General features: G+C 42.6%; 1 pseudogene; it reads right to left on the minus strand.

Moving 5' to 3' along the window:
- The window catches only part of LOC101414178 (cytochrome P450 3A24-like), a 95477-nt pseudogene extending 79253 nt beyond the window's left edge, over positions 1-16224 (minus strand).
- Between the last annotated feature and the right edge of the window lie 3983 nt (positions 16225-20207).

Raw genomic sequence — 20207 nt, forward strand, 5'->3', positions numbered from 1 at the left:
AACCCATGTTTCCACAGAAAATCTTGGGTCAGGTCCATTATCACTCCCCTTCCCAGGACTCTCTCCTCTGAGTCCTGCTCCTGCCATCCTGAGAACCCAACACACTCTGTCCACATTTCAGGGCACTGGGCAATCCAAGAAACTACCACGTTTATCTCCCTTGAGTTCAGGCCTCTTGAAATATCAATAATTGAACAACCCAGGGTTATCCATAAACTCAAAGGTTATTGGCTCCCCTGCATGACTGCCCTCAACCAAAACACCAATGTCCTAAACAAGCTACATCTATAGATCTCTACCCAAGCAGACTCCTCTGCCTAGAATCCCTTTCTGACTTCTAGTCATCCTTCAAAACCCAGCTCAGACAGAATCCCTTTGTTAGTTGTTACTCCCCAACCTACTCAAATAGCTTGAACCACCTCCTGGGCAACCACCATCCCTGTACATATTTCCGTTATTCTCTTTACCCTCCGACACACTCTGTTGTCACATTTGTTTCTTGTACCTGATTGTGTGCTTCTTGAGGGAACAGTCTGGGTAGCATTCCCCATTTGTCCCTAGTACTTGGCAGGTGCTATACACAGAGTGGACACCCAGAAATGGTGGGTGACCTTGCCAGGTTGCCACGTGTCCTGACCCCACTCACTCTGCACCTCGCATTGCACATTCAGGTCAGTACGTGGGATTTTACTGGCAAAAAGGACCCTGAAGGAATGATCAGACATTGACAGGATGGAGCGGACACCACCTTGTGCAGTCTCAGTAGAAGCTGTTTCTGGTTTAGGTCTTCAGATGTCTGTAGCTGATGGCACATCAGACAGACTTTTCACTAGAGAATGGGGTCCTGTCTCTGTAAAGATTCTGTCTCCTGGAGCAGTAAGTGTGAAGGGGGAACAGCTGCCCCATTGGCTAGGTGGCCCTCACCATCTTAGCCACCAGTGCTGTGGCCAATGTCACTGCAAACAGCTAACGTGGCAACTCATCCATTGCCGTTATTCTGACCCGTGTCCTATTATAAACAGTGCAAAAACTGCAAACACCCTCACTGATCACTTTTATATTTATTATTTGTTGGAATAATGAGAATAGATATATTCAAACAATAAAAAGTTAACTAATTCCACATGGTTTCTTCCCCACTTTTGTAAAAAAGGCAACTATAACAACTTCTAAAATGCCATGTGTGGTTCACGCTATGTTCCCATGAAAACCTCTGGTCTAAATCCTTTCTCCTGGGGATCTGGGTCAGGCTGAAGTATCCTCCCCTCCCTGAGTTGTCAGGGACTGATCCCTGGAGCCTACAAAACTTACCTCATAAGAAAAAAAGGTCTTTGTAGATGGGTTTAAGTTAAGGATCTTGAGCACATCCTGCATTATCCAGTGGCCCTAATCCAGTCTCAAGTGTCCCCATGAGAGGGAGCAGAGAAAGGCTTGACATATGCAGAGAAGGTGGAGCCCATGTGACCACAGAGCCAGAGATGGGAGTGGTGTGTCCACAAGCCAAGGAACACCATGGCAAAGAATGAACTCTCCCCTAGAGCCCCGGAGGGAGCACAGCCCTGCCCACTCCTCCTGAGCTGTCGGAGAATAAACTCCTGTTGTTTTCAGCTGCCACAGTTGTGGTGACTTGTTACAGCAGCCAGATGAGCCTCATGCAGGCACTGACCCCAGGCAGACAGTGAAGGTTCTGGAACACAGACCCTCAGCTGTGGCCATGGACCAGCACCAGGAACTACATGGCAGAACTGTGGAAAGGCCAAGAACATTGAGGGTGGGGTCCCCATCCCGAGGGACAAGGACCCCAGGCAGGATCCACGACTACGAGCTGGGGTTTGTGGTGAGGTGGGGTCATCCAGTGGCCGAGAGGACCACGTTGAGAGGGTCAGTGGACCCAGGTCCTGAGCAGGTGACCCCTGCCTAGGTAGACAGCAGCTCTGCTCCAGGGCAGGTCTTCACACCAGCATGTAGTAAGTGCTCAATAAATGTGGGGGGTAGATGAATGAATGAGCTTCTTCCCTCACCTGAAGACAGAATCCCAGCTTGGGCATTCTCTTTGGGATCTGCACAAGGACACCCTGAGCACAAGCAATCAACTTGGAATATTTTGTAGCTTATGCTGTCACATGGTAGCTTGAAACTGGCCATGGGGGAAGTATTTATACCCCAGGAAAAGGCAAATGATGCAAGTCAGGATTTTGTTTTCCCCAGAGACCAGCTGTCTAACATTTTCTAGCATACCACTAAAGGGCTGTCATCATTACAACCCCAAGTCTATGGTCTGCTTTCCCAGTAACTGCCCAGGGATCTAGAAGGATGCTCAGCAAGAAACACAGGGAAATCAAGATGCCTATCCCCTTTGGTGCTTGTCTTTTTTCCAGGGGTCCTGGAAGCACAAGAAGTAAAACCACCAAGCCAGGTAAACACATAACCTTCCTAAGTCAAGAAGCCTGGACACACATGAGCTCCCCAAGTCAAGTCACAAAACCTGGACACACATGATCTCTACAAACCATCAAACTTTAGGCATCCATAATTTCACCCTAGCACTGAAAGCAAACACTCTACCCAGAGAACTCATGAAACAAGGAGATGACAGCATTTCCCAAAGTCTGTCCTGGGCCACTGGCCTCAGCAGCACCTACAAGACTTGTCTAAAATGCAGATTCCTGGGATCCACCATAGAGCTGCTAGACCTAAGGCTCTGCATTTTAAACAAGCATACCAGCATACCACGTGACTGCTTTGTACCTTAGAGTTGGAACCATGGTAGGTAGAAACGTCATGAGCCAAGACTCTTGCAGAATGAACTGTGGCTGCAGGTGAGAGGAGAGAGGCCTCTCACACAGGAGCCAGCCCTGGGCCTCACAGGCTTGGCACATGAAGGCAGTCATCTGAGCTGCTGGATTGCATGCTCTTTCTTCTGTGCTCCACAGCAGGGAGGGGCCTTTCCTGGGGGGCATCCTAATGAAGTCATCATAAAGTACATCGCCCCAAGAGCACTTGCACCGCTAGAACAGGAGAAGTGAGAAGTTCCTATACCTGTCCTTGGTTTCTGTAGCAAAACACAGAGTGTGCAAACACTTTGGAAGTGCATTCTCTCAGGGACCACGTTTTCTCTGCTACCCCATGTGGTGGTAGATTTAACCTTGATGGGGTGATAAACAGACATTTCTTCTCTCACTACCCAGAGGCCAGAAGTCCAAAATCGTGGTGTCATCAGGATGATGTTTACCCCTAAAAGCTGTGGTGTTCTGGGGCTGGCTGCCTTTGATCCCTGGTGCTTGGCTTTTCTGTCACGTGGAGGTGCACAGGGCAGCTGCTCCTGGCTTCTGCCTGTTCCCTCTGTCTTTCTCTCTCTCTGTGCCATCCCCATAAGGTCATCAGTAATAGGATGAAGACCCTCCCTGAGTCACTCGGGCCCATCCTAACTGAAGTAACCTCATCAGAAGGTCCTATTTACAAAGGTTCACACTCCCAGGAATGGACTGAGTTTAAGAACAGGCTGTTCAGGGTACATAGCTCCAAGCCACTGCAGTTATTTTCTTTAGATCTTACTGCATTAGATCAAAGGTTAAGGTCATGAATGCCTGCATAATTTGCAAGATATTTGAAATAGAGCATGGCTATTTATTTCTGTTTTCTCCCCCAAAATTCTTTTGTTGCTATAGATAAAGCAATGCATGGGGAGAGTACAGAAGATGTTTGTGTGGGAGGACAAAGAGGAAAGAGAGAAATAAATTAAAGAAAGATGAATTGGTGTTCTTTAAAATTAAAAATACAAACATTAAAGTGTTAAACACAACATGTAGGTTGAATAGTAGATGGACACAGTTGAAAATAATTTATTGCCTGAAAAATCAAACAACTCCAAGAGCTATCTAATTTGAGTTTCACAAGAATTGAGAGAATGGAGGGGAGAAAAGAATTTAACATTTAAATGATCCAGAGCTAAATAAAGAGAAGAGTGCTTGGTTTGAATTAGTCCACCGCAAGTTGATAAGAATTAATGAAACACATCTGTACCTGTAGGCACCACTGGGAAATTTCAATCCAACAGAGGAAATCATTAAAGATTCTAAAGTAGGTACAAAAGGGATAAAAGAGTTTGCCAACTAGGAAAAAGAATCAAATTATGTTCTTCCTCTCATTGGCAACAGTGGATGCTAGAAATGATGATTGAGCAATAACATACAAATTCTGAGAATAAAAATGATTTTGACCTTGTGGAAAGCTAATATGTGGGAGCAGATGTGGCTCAAGCCCACCTCCCATATGGAAGGTGCCCAGTGCCTCCTAAAGAAAAAACAGACAATGAGCAGACAATGAGCTAAAAGCAACAAGCATTATGATTTACATTTTAGACCATACACTTTTATAAAATTTTGGTGAAATTTAACATGGCCTGTATCCATCATTGCAGGATCCTGCAGAACACTTCCATTCCCCCCATTTACCTTCTCTTCCATCTATTCTATTTTTTCTCTCCCCTTTCCCTCAAAGCCCACAACGATAACCAAGCCTCATTGCTTGAAGGACAAGATTCTTAGATAATTGCAACAATGCTGAGGGCTTGAAACACTAGTCTGTCCTCCCCATTGAGTGCTCTTGAGAGACACCCTTCCCTCTGTTTGAGAATATCAGGCCTCCCCAGGATGGGGGTACAACACCTTCTCGCTCATTGTATGGGTCTCCACCTACTGATATAACACACTATGACAAGATGAGCACTCACACACTCCCTAGAACACTGCTCCACGTGTACCCTGTGCCAGATGCCCCGCCATCAAACACCTTAGACCAGTAACCCTTCCTTATTATATTTTCTCAAGAGTTTTCTCAACATTATAGTTTCAAACACATACCCGACAGTCTCCAGTGTTCACCTGCTCTCCTCAACTCTCTCTCCAATTCCCTGGACCATCTGATCCATCCTCCCAACCCTAGCCCCCTCAAGCTTGCAAAGCCTAACCCAATAGTATCCTTTGCCCCCATCTTATCCCTTCATTGCACAATTACTTACCAATTTTAATGATCTTTTCAAAGAACTGACTTTGGTTTCATTGACTTTCTCCCATTTGTTTTTCTATTTCCTATATCAATAATTTCAATTCTAATCTATTATTGTCTTCTTTCTAATCTATTATTTTCTGCTAGCTTTAAGTTTGCTTGGCTCTTTTACATTCAATGTCTTAATTTAGAAGGTTCGGTTATTGATTTGAGATCATTTTCCTTTATAACTAACTGCAGGCACAAATTTACATCTAAGATCTGGTTTAGCTGCATCCCATAAATTTTGTTAAGTGATATGTTAATTTTCATTCATTTGAAAGTAATTTCTAATTTCCCTTTGGATTTCTTCATTGATCCATTGTTTATCTTAAATAAATGGAAAAAACATCCCATATTCATGGGTCAGAAGACTTAATATTGTCAAGATTCATGACTCCTCAAAATGATCTACTGAACTGAAGGGCTGCCCATCTGAAATCTAATCAAATACACAGTTTGATTCTTACATTTATATGGAATTTTAAGGGACCCAGGAAAGCCAAAACAGTCTTGTAAAAAGAATAGCAAATTTAGAGGACATATAGTGTCAATTTCAAAGTTACCACAAACCTTTAAGGATCAAGGCAATGTAGTAAAGGTATAAGGATAGATGGATAGATTAGTGGAATAGGATTAAATTACAGACATCAACCTAAGTGCCAGCTGATTTTCAACAAGGATGCCAAGGCCATTCAATGGGGAAAGAATAGTCTTTTCAACAAATGCTACTAGGACAGCTGGGTATCCACATTCAAAAGGATGAATTTAGACACTTTTTCTATACCATATAAAAAAAACCAATAAACTCAAAATGGATCAAAGACCTAAATGTAAGAACTAAAATTATAGAACTCTTAGAAGAAAATAAAAGAGTAAACCTGTACTATCCCTGATTTGTTAGTGGATTCAAAGAAAAGTGACCAAAAGCATGAGTGACAAAAGGAAAACTATGTAAATTGAACATCTTCAAAATTAAAACATTTTGTATTACAAGGAATACTATGAAAACAGGGAAAAGGCAGCCCACAGAATTGAGAAAAGTTTTGTAAACCATATATCTGAAATATGTTGAGTGAAAAAAGCCAGTCACAAAAGACCATATATTATAGGATTCCATTATATGAAATGCCCAGAATAGCAAAATCTACAGGGACAGAAGGTAGATTAGCCCTTGTACTTGGGGGATTGTTACTGTTCCATTGGAGAATGTGTCAGAGCTCCCCTGGCTAGGAACTCAGCACTCCCTAGTTGCTGTTTGTTTGTAACTGTAACTACTATGAAAATACCCAACGAATATCCAAATATCTGAATATTTGGACAGATGCTGAACATTATATATCCTGCCATAACCCACTGAATGTACTGGGGAAGGGTATAAACTACAATGTAAACTATTATCCATGCGGAGCAGCAGTGCTCCAAAATGTATTCACCAAATGTAATGACTGTGCCACAACGATGAGGGAGGTTGTTGATGAGGGAGGAGTGGGGGGTGGGAGGATGGGGTTTGGATATATGGGAACTTCTTATATTTTTTAATGTAATATTTTTTATCATCTATGTATCACTAAAAAAAAAACGACAATTAAATTAAAAAAATTTTTTAAAGTAAAAAAAAAAAGAAAATAGATTAGTACTTTCATAGGGATGAGTGTGAGGTGGGCAGAGAGGGCAGTAGGCAAAGGGTAAGGAGGTTCTGCCAGAGGAGAGGAAAATGTGCAAAAATTATGGCATCAGTGTTGCACGTGACTGAATACACTAAAAGCCACTGAATTGTACATATAAATGGATGAATTGCATGGTATGTGACCTATATGTCAATAAACATTATTTTTAAAAATGAGAGAAAGAAGCAGTGATGTACATATATGTTAAGAACAAGAGTGGGTACAATAAATCAGATTTTATGAGCTTCCCGGCTTTCTGCACAAAGGGAGCCTGTGGGTTGTGGAGGGAATCGACATTCACACCAAGTGACATGCTCATGATCATGTCCAAGCTGTGGGCCCTGAAGACACTGAGCGGAGAGAGACGGGAAATGTAAACTCAGCATCGCACACTACCCTTCCCAGCACATTCAACAAGAAGTGCCTGCAAATTCAAACGCCTGGACAAGACAGCTCAGGCTCCCGTACATCCTGAATCTTCTGCTGGACAGTCTCCCAAATAAACAAGGTGACTATGCGGCAGGTGAGCTCTCCTGGCTCGTGGGCACAGGGAGAGGACCCTTCTCTCCTGGCTGCCCTGTCATCCGATGGGACCCTCCCCTTTTAGAGCTGCCTATTTGGCTTTGAACTCCACACACTGGCTTTGGTTTGATCACATGTGTAACCTGACAGTGGCTGTGTCAGCTCTTTGTAGGCAGTGAGAGGGCTTGTGGCCACGTTCAGAGTCCAAGCAGCAGGACTGGGCTTCGCCTGGCATGGAGCGTAAGGAACATTTATAATGAAGCAGATACATCACTTCTGGACTTATCCATAAAGAATAATTTTAAGGAAACTCAAACTCAGTTGAATACCCTTTGAAAAGGGACAATGATCTCACTTCCATTTGTGCCCAGGTTCATTATTCAAGTTCCTAATTAAAACTCCTCATTTTCTTACCTCCTGGAGCTTTCCACTAGAGAATATTGGAGTCAGCAATATTCGCAGTTCCTTCCATGTTCATCTTCAAATAAGGGGATGGCATATTTTTATAATCCCCAGTGGACCAAAATGCTTGAGTCCAAAGCAAAAGACATTTTTCCCTACATGGGATTCAGAGGTCTCCACAGTTGTGGAAAATTTTTTGAACAGGCATCATTTATTGAGCAATTACTTAGGGACTGTGACATGCAGGTTTGATGATAGATTCTTTATTAGTATTTATCCCACAAATATTTATCCCACCTGTAGAGGCTTCCATCTTAAAATACTAATCCCCTTTTAGTGAAAGTGCTCCATGTTATAAGGGAACCTTTACAATGTTCTTGTCAAGAACAAGACCAGCATATCCTCCAGGGCTGTGGAGAGTAGAAAGGGTTTTGGGATGGTCACCCAGATGGCTCTGGAAAGTGTATGGGCCCTCAGGTCAGTTCTGAATCCATGGACATCTACAGCATGAGGAACTTGAAAAAGGATGCCTTCTGGTGGTGAGCTTTAAAAATTACTGTGAATGCATAAAAAGTTAGGAACCCATTTGTTAAAATGAAAAAAGAAAAGAATTAAATGAAAGTCCTTTTTCCTTACATTTCCCCCCAAGGATAAAAGGGAAAACAAAGAGATCAACTTATTTCCCGTCTGGGGCAGACTTATTAATCCAAACTGCTTGAGAAATTTCTTTCATTTTACAAAACAAGTTTTAGTTTCTCATGATTACTGCCAACACCCATTCATTATAAAAACTTTCAGTAACTAGGAGAAGAGGGAAATTTCCTCAAGTTAATAAAGAACATCAACATTAAAACTGATCCTTAACATCATACCGACGGTTAAAGACTGAATGCTTTCCCCTTAGATTGGGAACAAGGCAAAGATGCCCACCTCATCATTCTCCTCTATGTCGTATTGGAAGTCCTAGTTAGTCAAGAAAAATAAGGCAAGAAAATTAAATAGAAGACATACAGATTGTAAAGGAAGAAATAGAATTGTCCATAAATTTAGATGATATACTTGTCAAGTTAGAGAATCTAAAATCTCAAAGAACATACAAAAATAAGAAAGAAAGAAAGAAAGAAAGAAAGAAAGAAAGAAAGAAAGAAAGAAACTCAAACTTTGTAACTTGAATAAGTGAGTTCAGCAATTTTGCAGGATACAATAATAACAGGGAAAATCAATTGCATTTCTGTACAATAAAAAGAAACATGTGGAAACTGAAATAAAAATCACAATACTCTTAAAAATCACTCCAAAACAAATGAAACACTTTGATATAAATCTACTGAAATATGTACAGGATCTGAATACTAAAATTTTTTAAAAAGGTTGAAGAAAAAATTAAAAATAAACTAAGTAAGTGTAGAAACATACTGAGTCCACTGTTTGGAAGACTCAGCATACCAAAGATTTCTATCATCTCTAAATTTATTTATTCTTCTATGAATCATCCAATTCTTTTCAAAATCCCAGCAAGGGGAAATGGATGTGGATCAACCAATTGGGCTCCCTTCTACCATATAGGAGGTCCAGGGTTTGATGCCCAGGGCCTCCTGGTGAGGGCAAGCTGGCCCATGTGGCAAGCCAGCCTATGCGGAGTGCCAGCCCACTTGGGAATTTGGCCCCGTGCAGGAGTGCTGCCCTGCATGGGAATGCCATCCTGTGTGGAAAAGCTGCCCTGTGCAGGAGTGCTGGCTGATGCGGAAAGCTGGCACAGCAAAATGACACAACAAGAGACACAGAGGAGAGAAAATAAGAAGAAGTAGCAAAACAGGGAGCTGAGGTGGCACAAGAGTGTAATTGCCTCTCTCCCCCTCTAGAAGTTCCCAGGATCGGTTTCCAGAGCTGCCTAATGAGAACACAGGCAGACACAGGAGAACATACAGCAAATGGACACAGAGAGCAGACAATGAGGGGAACAGGAGTGGGGCGAGGGTAGAAACAAATAAAAAATGAATCTTAAAAAAAAATCCCAGCAAGGATTTTTATAGTCACAGAGAAACTTAATCACTCTGCATTTGTATGGAAAGGCAAAGGATCTAGAAGAGCTAAGACAATTCTATAAAAATAGAATAATAAAGTGGAAAAATCACTCTGCTTGATAAGACTTACAATGGAGCTACAGTGTTCAGAACTGTGTAGTACTGGAAGTGGGATATTCACAGAGATCAGTGGAAAATGATAGAGAATGAGAAACAGATGAAGTTCATAGGGTCAATATTTTTTATAATGGTGCAAGAGCATTTCAGAGGAGCAAGCATAGCCTTTCCAACAAATGATGTCAAAGTAATTGATACCCATAAGCAAAAAATAAAATAAAATAAATTTTAAAAATGAACCTAATCCTAAATCTCACTCCCTATTCCAAAATTAAGTCAAAATGGATCACAGCAAATGCAACCAATGTGCCACACTGAGGTTATTGATGTGGGAGGAGTAGAGGTAGGGTGGGGAGTAGGGTATATGGGAACCTCTTATATTTTTTAATATAACATTTTGTATCATCTATGTATCTTTTTTTTTTAAAGACTATTTTTTAGAAAGCATAAAAAATTAAAAAGGATCACAGACTTAAATGTATCAAATAACACTATAAAACCTTTAGGAAAGAAATTGGGAGAAAATCTTTGAGAACCTATTACTGGCTAAGAGTTTTCAGACTCAACAACAAAAGCACAATCCATGAAAGAAAAAAATGGATAATTTGGTCCCATCAAAAATTTTCTTCCCCCTACATTAACCCTATTAAGAGTTAAAGATAAGTTACCGGGAAGCAGACTTGGCCCAGTGGTTAGGGCGTTCGCCTACCACATGGGAGGTCCACGGTTCAAACCCCGGGCCTCCTTGACCCATGTAGAGCTGGCCCATGCGCAGTGCTGATGCGCGCAAGGAGTGTCCTGCCACGCAGGGGTGTCCCCCGCGTAGGGGAGCCCCACGCTCAAGGAGAGCGCCCAGCGCGAAAGAAAGTGCAGCCTGCCCCAGAATGGTGCTGCACGCATGGAGAGCTGACACAACAAGGTGACGCAACAAAAAGAAACACAGATTTCCGGTGCTGCTGATAAGGATAGACGCGGTCACAGAAGAACACATAGTGAATGGACACAGAGAACAGACAGCTGGGGGCGGGTCAGAAGGGAAAGAAATAAATAAAAAATAAATCTTCAAAAAAAAAAAAGACAAGTTACCACCTGAAACTATGAAAGATGTGGTGATGGAAGTGTTCTGTATCTTAAAATGGTGACTGCATGAATCTATATTTGTGATAGAGTTGCATAGAGCTACACACACACACACACAAACACACACACACGTAAATGACTGCACCAGAAACTGATGAAATCCACATATATTATGTGGATTTTTTCAATCTCATATTCCTGTTTTGAACTTGTAGTATATAGTTATGAAAGATGTCACCACAGGATAGCTAGAGGAATAAGTAGGGAGTTAGGGAAAGGCTACCTACACTCCGGTTTGTGAAGGTAGAGTAACATTCTTTCACCAGTATTGTCTTGATCATACCTGGATCTGTGGTGGCCAGTACAGGCTGTGGACCATCATAAAACCTGTGCCCGGAAAACACACCTGATTAAACTTCCAAGTTGGATTCTACGCCTGGGAGGCCAGATTTCCACCGTGACTTTGCACAATCTATTTGCCCAGTTATACAATACACAGCACATTTCCTTTAGTTCAAGTTAGGATGTGATACACAGCAGCGTTCAGACCACAGAAACCATCTGAGTCTTCATGAAATGAGGAGAGTTGTAGTTCGAATAGGTTAGAGACAATAAAAGACAAAATAGCCTTAACCGAGATTTTGTTTACAGATAACATTACAGCATTGTTAATTCCAGGGGTGGCCGCATGAGTTTATGACATCATTTTCTGTAATTTGTTGTATGTTTGCAATATTTCATTATCAATAAGGACATTAGGTGCATCAATATTTGTTCATCAACTGTAACAAATGTACCACCATAATGTAAGGTTTTTTTATTAATAAGAAAGTAGCACACAAAAATGAGGAATTTGCTGTCTCCAAAATCCAAAAAAACCAACTGAGCACCGTGCCTCTTTTTTGGTCATAGGAGGGGTCAGATGCAACAGCTTCTCCTTCACTTTAGAGGGGATGTCTCGACATGCCCCACGCCACTGGACACCTAGAAATTTCACCAAGGTGGAAGGCCCCTGTACTTTTGTTGGATTTATCTCCCATCCTCTCTCATGCAAATGCCTTAACAATAAGTCTAGAGTCATTGCTACTTCTTGCTTATTAGGTCCTATCAACATGATGTCAACTACCTAATGAACCAGTGTGCATTTGCGATCTCTAAAATACCATAATCTTCTGAAGTATAGCTCCATGTGCATGAGATAAACGGAGGGTTAGCTCAAATGAGGGGCTGTTCCAAAGGCCAACAGACTCTTCCCCCTCCTAGTTCAGCATCATCTTCATTGACCTCTTGAGCTCTGCTTAGAAATTGAGCAGAATTAGAAAGTTAAGGACACCCGTGACCTCTTGTCTCGCAGATTAAAAGAAGTCTAAGTTCTTAAAGAAGTCTAAAAGAAGTCTAAGTGCTTGTTGAGTGAGAAAGAGAGTGAGTGAAAGAATGACAATTAGGCTAAGGTACCTGGTTTCCATCTCAGCAGAGAGAAGATGTGGAGATGCCACCTATACACAAAGGATGGAACAAGTTAAAATCTTGCTCTGTATTTTCACCTTTATAACCTAGAGGAGAAACTTCCCATTGCTAAATTTCAGCTGTGATGCTTTCACTATGCAAAAGAAGGTGCCAGAAATATGGACCCTGCAGTGCATCCAGTAAAGAGTCGATCTGGGAAGAGTGGGCACAAAATTATTGCTTTTTCAGGGGAAGAAAGAAGCAATCTTAGGTAGGTTGTACTTATTTATTTTTTACTTCCTCTACGAACATTTTTGTAAATATTGAAAACTACTTCTTTCTATCTCCTCCTGATTTTCTATATTAATTTTCTGCTGTGCAGAGGTGTATTTGGAATGACCATTGTAGGTTTTTAAATAGAAAGGACTTTAGAAGTTATATGGTCCTATCTGTAATTTCACAGAAAAAAATCTGAGAACACAAAATTCCTTCCTGCTATATGCCTGCTTTGCAAGGCTCAATTTTCTTAACATGATACTCCAGCTCTATTTTGGAAATGCTTCTCTAGCTACTGCATTTATTTTTAAGTGTTTTCCCATGAATATTGTTGTACATAGGTGACATCCTTCTCTACTTATATCTTGATCTCACTTTACACTTATATAACTTTGTATGAATATAATCATACATAAATTGTGCATATCTAAACTACACAAATTTTTTATATCTCCATCTATTATATATTATATATATTGAATCCATGTATATATATTGTACAGATAGTATGTATATATACACCTATTTTAAGGTGGTGTTATGAAATGGAGGCCTCAGTTGGGAGAACTGGAGTGTGAAAAACAAGCCTAATGATTGTGGGAAAGGAAAACCAAGCAGAGAACAGCCTGTGCCCAATGTCATGTTGGCCTGCCTTCTGGAGGTGAGTGCAACACCTCCAAGCTGGTGCCTGGGTGGAGCTTCCTTTGGAGTTAGTGACAAAGATTCCACCAAATTTCAGATAAGCCCATTCTGTTCAACTTGGTTTGAAAGTGAGATTCAATTTTTAATAATTTTATCAAAGCATCTCCTTTTTATCAGTTTTTTATCACTGATTATGCCTGAGTTAAGATTTTTAAAAACCTCATTTAGTGGTAAATATCTGAAGTTGATAGACAGCCATGACTTGTCTCATTTTCAGCTACTGCCTGCTCAGATTCACTCCCAGGGTGCCTGCTATGAAGGAAATGAATTAAAGCAGAAAACTCTTGCTTAGTTCCCCACTCAGCTAACACGGAGGTGAAGAAGGTCAACCACCACACCTGGGAGCCAAGAGTGCCTACAACTGAAAGCAGGAGAATTGCATCCAGCATCCATGTGGAATCTAAGCCCCCTCTTGATATAGATGTGGAGTGGACACAACCATTCCAAGGTCCACAGGATGGAGGAATAGAGTATGGATTAGAGTGGACTTACTGATATTCTATTCATGAACTATTGTGATGAGTAATCGAGAAAATGTGGCATTGGTATGGAGAAAGTGGCCATGGTGGCTGCTGGGGGGTGGGGAGTTGGAAGAAGAGATGTGATGTGGGGGCATTTTCAGGACTTGGAGTTACCCTGGGTGGTACTGCAGGGACAGTTACTGGACATTGTATGTCCTCCCATGGCTCGGTGGGTGGACTGGAGGAGAGTGTAAACTATAATGTGGACCATTGACCATGTGGTGCAGCAGTGCTCAGAGATGTATTCACCAAGTGCACTGAATGTCCCATGATGATGGAGGAGGTTGTTGTTATGGGAGGAGTGGGGTGAAGGGAGTGGGGGGTATATGGGGACTTCATATTTTTTTAATGTAACATTAAAAAAATAAATAAAGACCAAAAAAAAGTAAAAAACAAAAAACAAAGACATCATGTGTAGCAGAAGTTTGGATGAAGCCATGGAAATAATCACATGGGAGTCAACAGTTATTGAGAGAACTCCAGTATGTGCAGATGATCAGATGGGAAAAGTTGCGGTGACTCATTATCGGAATTTGAAAAGTTATCCAGGAAGGAAGGAAAAAAAAGCTGTGATGAGTTCATGAGACTAAAAGGGAAGTTTGAATCTAGGGTACCAGGCTTAATGGGCTTCTCACAGTTCCCATCATGCTAATCTTCTAATCCTGAGGATCACTGTCTGTTCCTGGAGCCTGCACCTGGCAGAAAGTGAAAATCTTCATGGTGCTCACAACGTTTGAACATCAAGTCCTTTGCTAGCTCTTCCAGAAACTTGGACTGTCTGACAGAGAGTTAGACTGTCTAACAACAACCCTACAGTTGACACTAGAACCCAAGAGGTACAGTAAGACAATGTGCTGTGCGGGGCTGAGGACACCAGTTCTAGAGTGAGTGGAAGCTCAGAAGTTCCTCCTGAGGAAGGGCGTTTTTGTTCATGGAACCAGGTGGGCATTTGCAAACAAAAGAAGCATAAGAGGGACACTCACATTTCTGAAGGCCAGAACAGTTCCCAGAAAAGGCAGAGGTGTTGGCCCAGGAATTCCCAGCTTCTTAAAACTTTCAAATGTGTGTGTTCCATATGTATACAAAGAAAATCAGGTCCCTGGACTTGTGTGCCAGTCATGAGCACTGGAACCGGAACAATCAAGGTAAGGAGGCAACATGTAGGCAATTAATAATAAAAATTCCAATGGCAGCCACTACATTTCATCATCATCTCTCCCATCTCCACCAAGAGACCCACAAAAAAAGTAATGATGATTTGATAAAAGCAGTTAAAATCTTCATGATACCAATCCTAGAGTGGATACTTGATAAACATTACCAATCTCGAGTGCTCCTGGGAGGTTCAAATTGAACTCTCTTGAGGCATTCAATTTTGTATATTTAGTAAATTGACTTTTTGATGATTGTAGGAGTCTCATTCTAAGTGGTGAGAGAAAAAAATATCTTTCCCTTCTCATGATGAAGACTTGTAACAGATGGTTACCAAGTGCCTAAGACAAAATTGTTCTTGCAGGCTACTCAGATGCTTTTATGCCTTACCTTCATTACATGGTCTGTTCCCAAATTAGCAAATGGTCCTTCCTAAATAAGCCTTGCAAAGAGGCCTCAGAACAGCCACAGCATTCTTATTTCTATAGACTGAAAAGCATGTGCAAAACTTCCATTAATTTTGTACAAATGAAAGTGCTTTTTTGCTTCAGCCAGGCCTCCACTGCTGGACAATTAGGCTGGTGTGAGCAGCAGGGGAGGCTGATTGACCAATATGTACCCTCAATTGATATTATTAGAAGAAGGAACAGCTTAACAGTCCATTTCCAGGCCAGTGCTTCCCTGCTGGATCTGGTCCTCCACCTGGTGGTTTCCACATGTCAAGGAGAGCACCAGGCCACTTCATTCCTTTCAGTGTGGTCAGTCAGGAAGCAGCCTGTTTGCTGCTCTGGACGTCAGCTCTCCTGAAACCTAACCAGGCTGCTGCTCCTCTGACAGGCCTGCCTGCACCTCATCTTTGACTGGACTGCCATTGATCCCACATATGTAAGTTCTGGATCCTTGCAAGTTTTCCACTCTGATATTCCTGGGACTTGGCAGAGTAGAAGAAAAAGACTGAAAGCAAGAGGCCACTGTCAACCACTGAAAGTGACGCTGTTGGTCTACATGGTGAGACCCTTAATGGGAAATTCAGAAATTATGGCTGAGAAGCATAATTGGTTCAACATTCCCACAGGAGCCTCCAGTGAAAAGAGAGGGAGCTGTGAAAATCCAGGTACCTTCCTACTGACCTTAAACACAGCCTAGGAAAATTTTCCAGGTCAGCAGAGAGGCCTGGACAGACACTCACATATGGAGGATGACCAGACAGGTAGTGAGAAGAACCCAGGTGTCCTTAGAGAAGCTTGGGACCAGGTTCACTGTCATTCTCCCTCCCAGGACTCTCCCCTCTATGTTTTCCTCTCTGCTGTGTGCTGATGGTTTTGGCTGGGAGAGCCTGTCTCCCCAGCCTTGTGCTGACTCAGGTGGGGCCAGCTGGGGTGCTGATGTCTTGGGAAAGAGGGTTGGGTCTGGACTGCAGCCAGTAGAAGCACCACCTGTCCTGCTCCTGCCATCCTGGGACCACAAAGTGCTCTGTCCACTTTTCAGAGCACAGGGCAGTCCATGGACCCTACCTCATTCACCTCCCTTGAGTTCATACTTCATGAATTATCAGTAATTAAACAATCTAGCATGTCCATAAACCCAAAGTTCATTGGCCTTCAGTCTCGCCTGACCTGTCCTTGTCTACTAGCTTAGCTCCAGCTTCCCATGCATGACTGCCCTCAACCAAACATGTGTTAGGTCCCAAACAAGCCGCATCTACAGATCTCTACCCATACAGTACCTCTGCATACAATTCCCTTGTACCCCTAGAACCCCTAGAAGACTCCTAGTCATCCTTCAAAACCCAGCTCAGAACGATCTCCTCTGTTAGTCTTTCCTCCCCAACCTCCTCATATAGTTTGAACCACTTTCTGGGTAACTTCCATCTCTGTGCACATTTCTATTATTCCCTCTACCCTCCATCAGGGTCCCCGAATATACCCGATTGTGAGCTTCTTGAACGCACAATCTGGCTACCATTCCCTGTCTTTTCCCTAGTACTGAAGGCACTTTACACAGTGGGCACCCAGAAAGGGTGAGTGACACTGCCTGGTTGTCATGGGTCCTGACCCTGCCATGCCCCATGGCCCATCACTGCACATTCACGCCAGTGCACAAGATTCCATTGTCAAGAAACCCCAAGAGGAAGGGATGGAGCTGCCAGCCATGCTGAGCAGTCTCAGGGCAAGTGCTTCCTGTTCAGGCCATCAAATGTCCATAGCAGGTGGCATGTCAGATAGACTCTTGACTGGACAACTGGGGTCCTGTCCCTGGAAAGATGACATCTCCAGGAGCAGTGATGGGGAGGGGGGGTCAGCAGCCCCACTGGCTACATGAAGCCCACCAACTTAGCCACCAGGGTTGAGGCCGATTCCGCTGCACACATCTCCCGTGGCTGCTTATCCACCGTCATTACTCTGACCCATGTCCTGTTCTTTTTGGAATCGTGGATCAAGTGAAAACCAATATCTGTATGCTCTTAAGACTCAACTGAAATATAAGAACTATTAGCTGTGCTTGTGCATTTCCTTCTTGCTGAATCCTTTCTCACTTTCAGCTCTGCTGCAGAACCTGACACTCACTTCTCTCCCTCCCTCCCCTTCCTTCTGGCCTGTAGGTCCCCAGAGCTGCTGGACTCCGCTGAGTAGGTAGACATCTCACTGGTAAAATGAATGAAGTCTCAGCTTTCTCACCTGCTCCCTCTTCCCTGGGGACCTTGTCATGTAGCCTGGAATCTAGACCACCTGTGGTTTTGCTTTCAGCTTGGAGCAGAAGGTGCCACTTAAATACCAGAGCTGCCTCTGGAAAGTGTGATCTAGGAGCATGTTTACTCTTCCAACACTGATGCAAGACCAGGTGGGTGAATGTGCATGCTTTATGTTCCAGGCTGTGGCTGGAAGTCACACAGTCCCTTCCTCGGGAAGACCGAGGCCCAGGGAGGGAGGGAGAGGCTCAAGGTGGTCAGGAGCACGTTGCTTCTGGGCCCTTTGGGACGACGTCCTAGCAATAGCTGAGGGAAGACGTGGCAGCAAGCTTCCACACCAACAGAGGGAGACAGAGGAAGCTGGAGACAATCTCCAGGGAAAGTAGCATAGAAAGTCTAGAGAATTCCCATTCGTTTCTGCCTGTTTCGGTGGCTTCACTGGATACTAATCAACAGGGTCGACTGCTCTGATCCCCAGTTTACAGATGCGGAAACTAATCCCCAGCGACTGCAAGTGGCTTCCCACAAGGCTTGATCACAACAAAAGAAAGTATGTAAACCCCTCTGTGGGTGGATTTTACAGCCTCCCTTCCCTGATAAGGTCACTAAGGAAAACCCACCCCTGAGCGCAACAGCAAGTTTGTTAAAATTCCAGTTCCTGTCTCCATGTTTACTCCCAGAGCTCCCTCATGGATCTTCCAGAACAAAGGGCTCCACCTCATCTCAGTAGAAAAAGAAAGACACAAGTCATGACAGCTACGTCGGTGTGGTCGTGGAGGATCTCCCTGCCTGAGCTCGGGAGCAGAAAGGAGCTCAGAATCCATCCAGACAGGAAAGGAGTAGAGTGTCTTTGGATAATTATTGATGACTCACATAAACCCAGAGTCCTTCTTATTTTTTTGGAAACCAAACCCCTATGGAAACTAAAATGGTTTCCTCTTCCTGCAAAACAGATATTCGGCAGGGATGTTTTTACAGCTAAGCTTCACGTGACTGTCCCGCACCCTCCTGACCTCCAGGACTGGCCCTACTCGTTGTGATCTCTACTCATTTTTATGCATTCATATGTTGATGGCAACTAGGTTTTTTCCCCTTTGGCTATTGTCAGTCTTGCTGCTGTGAACATGGGCATGCAAGTATTGTTTATGTCCCTCTTTTCTATTCTTTGGGGTATATTCCGAGAGGTGGAATTGCTGGGTCATATAGTAATAATTTAGCTTTTTGAGACCTGCCAAACTGTTTTCCACAGTGGCTACACCTTTTTACTTTTCCACCAGCAATAGTTAAGAATATGTTGTTTAATTTCTATGCTTACAAATTTCCCAGTTTTCCTTCTGTTTTTGAGGCCTAGCTTCATCCCATTCTGGCTGGAAAAGATATTTTGCATAATTTCAATCATTTTTTAAAACTTATTGAGACATTGTTGCTCAATTCCTTTATCACAGCCTTTTTTTTTTTTTGTAGTGTACCGTTTTGATTTTCTTCCTTTCCTTTTCTCTCTTTTTTTTTTTTTTAGTTATTTTCTTAGTGGTTACCTTGCAAATACAATTAACATCTTCAACTTACAACAATCTAGCTTGAATAATACTAACTTAGCTTCAATAGACTCAACCTGTCTGTCCAAATATCACCATCCCTTCCCCTTGCATTCTTATATCATAGATAACATCTTTATTCATTGGGTGCCCATCAAAATAGAGTTATAATTATTGTTTTAAGCATTTACTTTTTAAATCATATAGAAAAAAGAGACTACTTACAAACTAAAGTACATTAATATTGGCATTTATATTTACCCATGTATTTGCCTTTATCAGTGTTCTTTATTCTTCATATTGTTTTCAGTTACTTTCTAGCGTCCTTTCCTTTCATCCTGAAGGACTCCCATTAACATTTCTTGTAGGCAAGTCTACTAGCTACAAATTTCCTTAGCTTTTCTTTACCTGAGAATGTCTTCATTTCTCCTTCGTTCTTTTTTCTAAATATATATATTTTTTTACTAGAGAAATTGTGAACTTACAAAACAATCTTGCACAATGTGCAGAATTCTCATAGAACACCCCTCCACCTCTCCTTCATTGTTGAAGGATAGTTTGGCCAGATCGAGAATTGTGTTGACAGAGTGTCTAGAAAGCCTGTTAGCCACTATTCCTTCTTAATCTTAGGATGCTTTCTGACTCCCTCCCCCAACTTTGAACCATTTCCCTCACCATCTCTTCTTTCCTCAGCTATGAAAGGGTTGGTAGAATTTAAGTCCCTTAGTGACCAGCCTTTTATAACTGTCCCTAAGTATGAAGGAAAGATATGAGACAGGTGGCATTTTCCAAGCCTTGGTGTATTATCTCCTGCCCCACGTGTTCTTTTTACAGTGTGATTTTGGTGCTCCTCCCACTGGAAGGTGAAGTCTAGGTTTCCATCCCCCTGAGTCTGAGTGGCTTGTGCTGACAGAGAAGTAACTGTGTGACTTCCAAGGTATGGCTGTAAGGTGTGACCCCCTCTGCCTTGCTTGACTGAGAGACTCCCCCTAGCGCACAAGCTGCCTGCATGCGGTCTGATGGCT

The sequence above is a fragment of the Dasypus novemcinctus genome, chromosome 23 (assembly GCF_030445035.2).
Source record: "Dasypus novemcinctus isolate mDasNov1 chromosome 23, mDasNov1.1.hap2, whole genome shotgun sequence".
Classification (NCBI taxonomy): domain Eukaryota; kingdom Metazoa; phylum Chordata; class Mammalia; order Cingulata; family Dasypodidae; genus Dasypus; species Dasypus novemcinctus.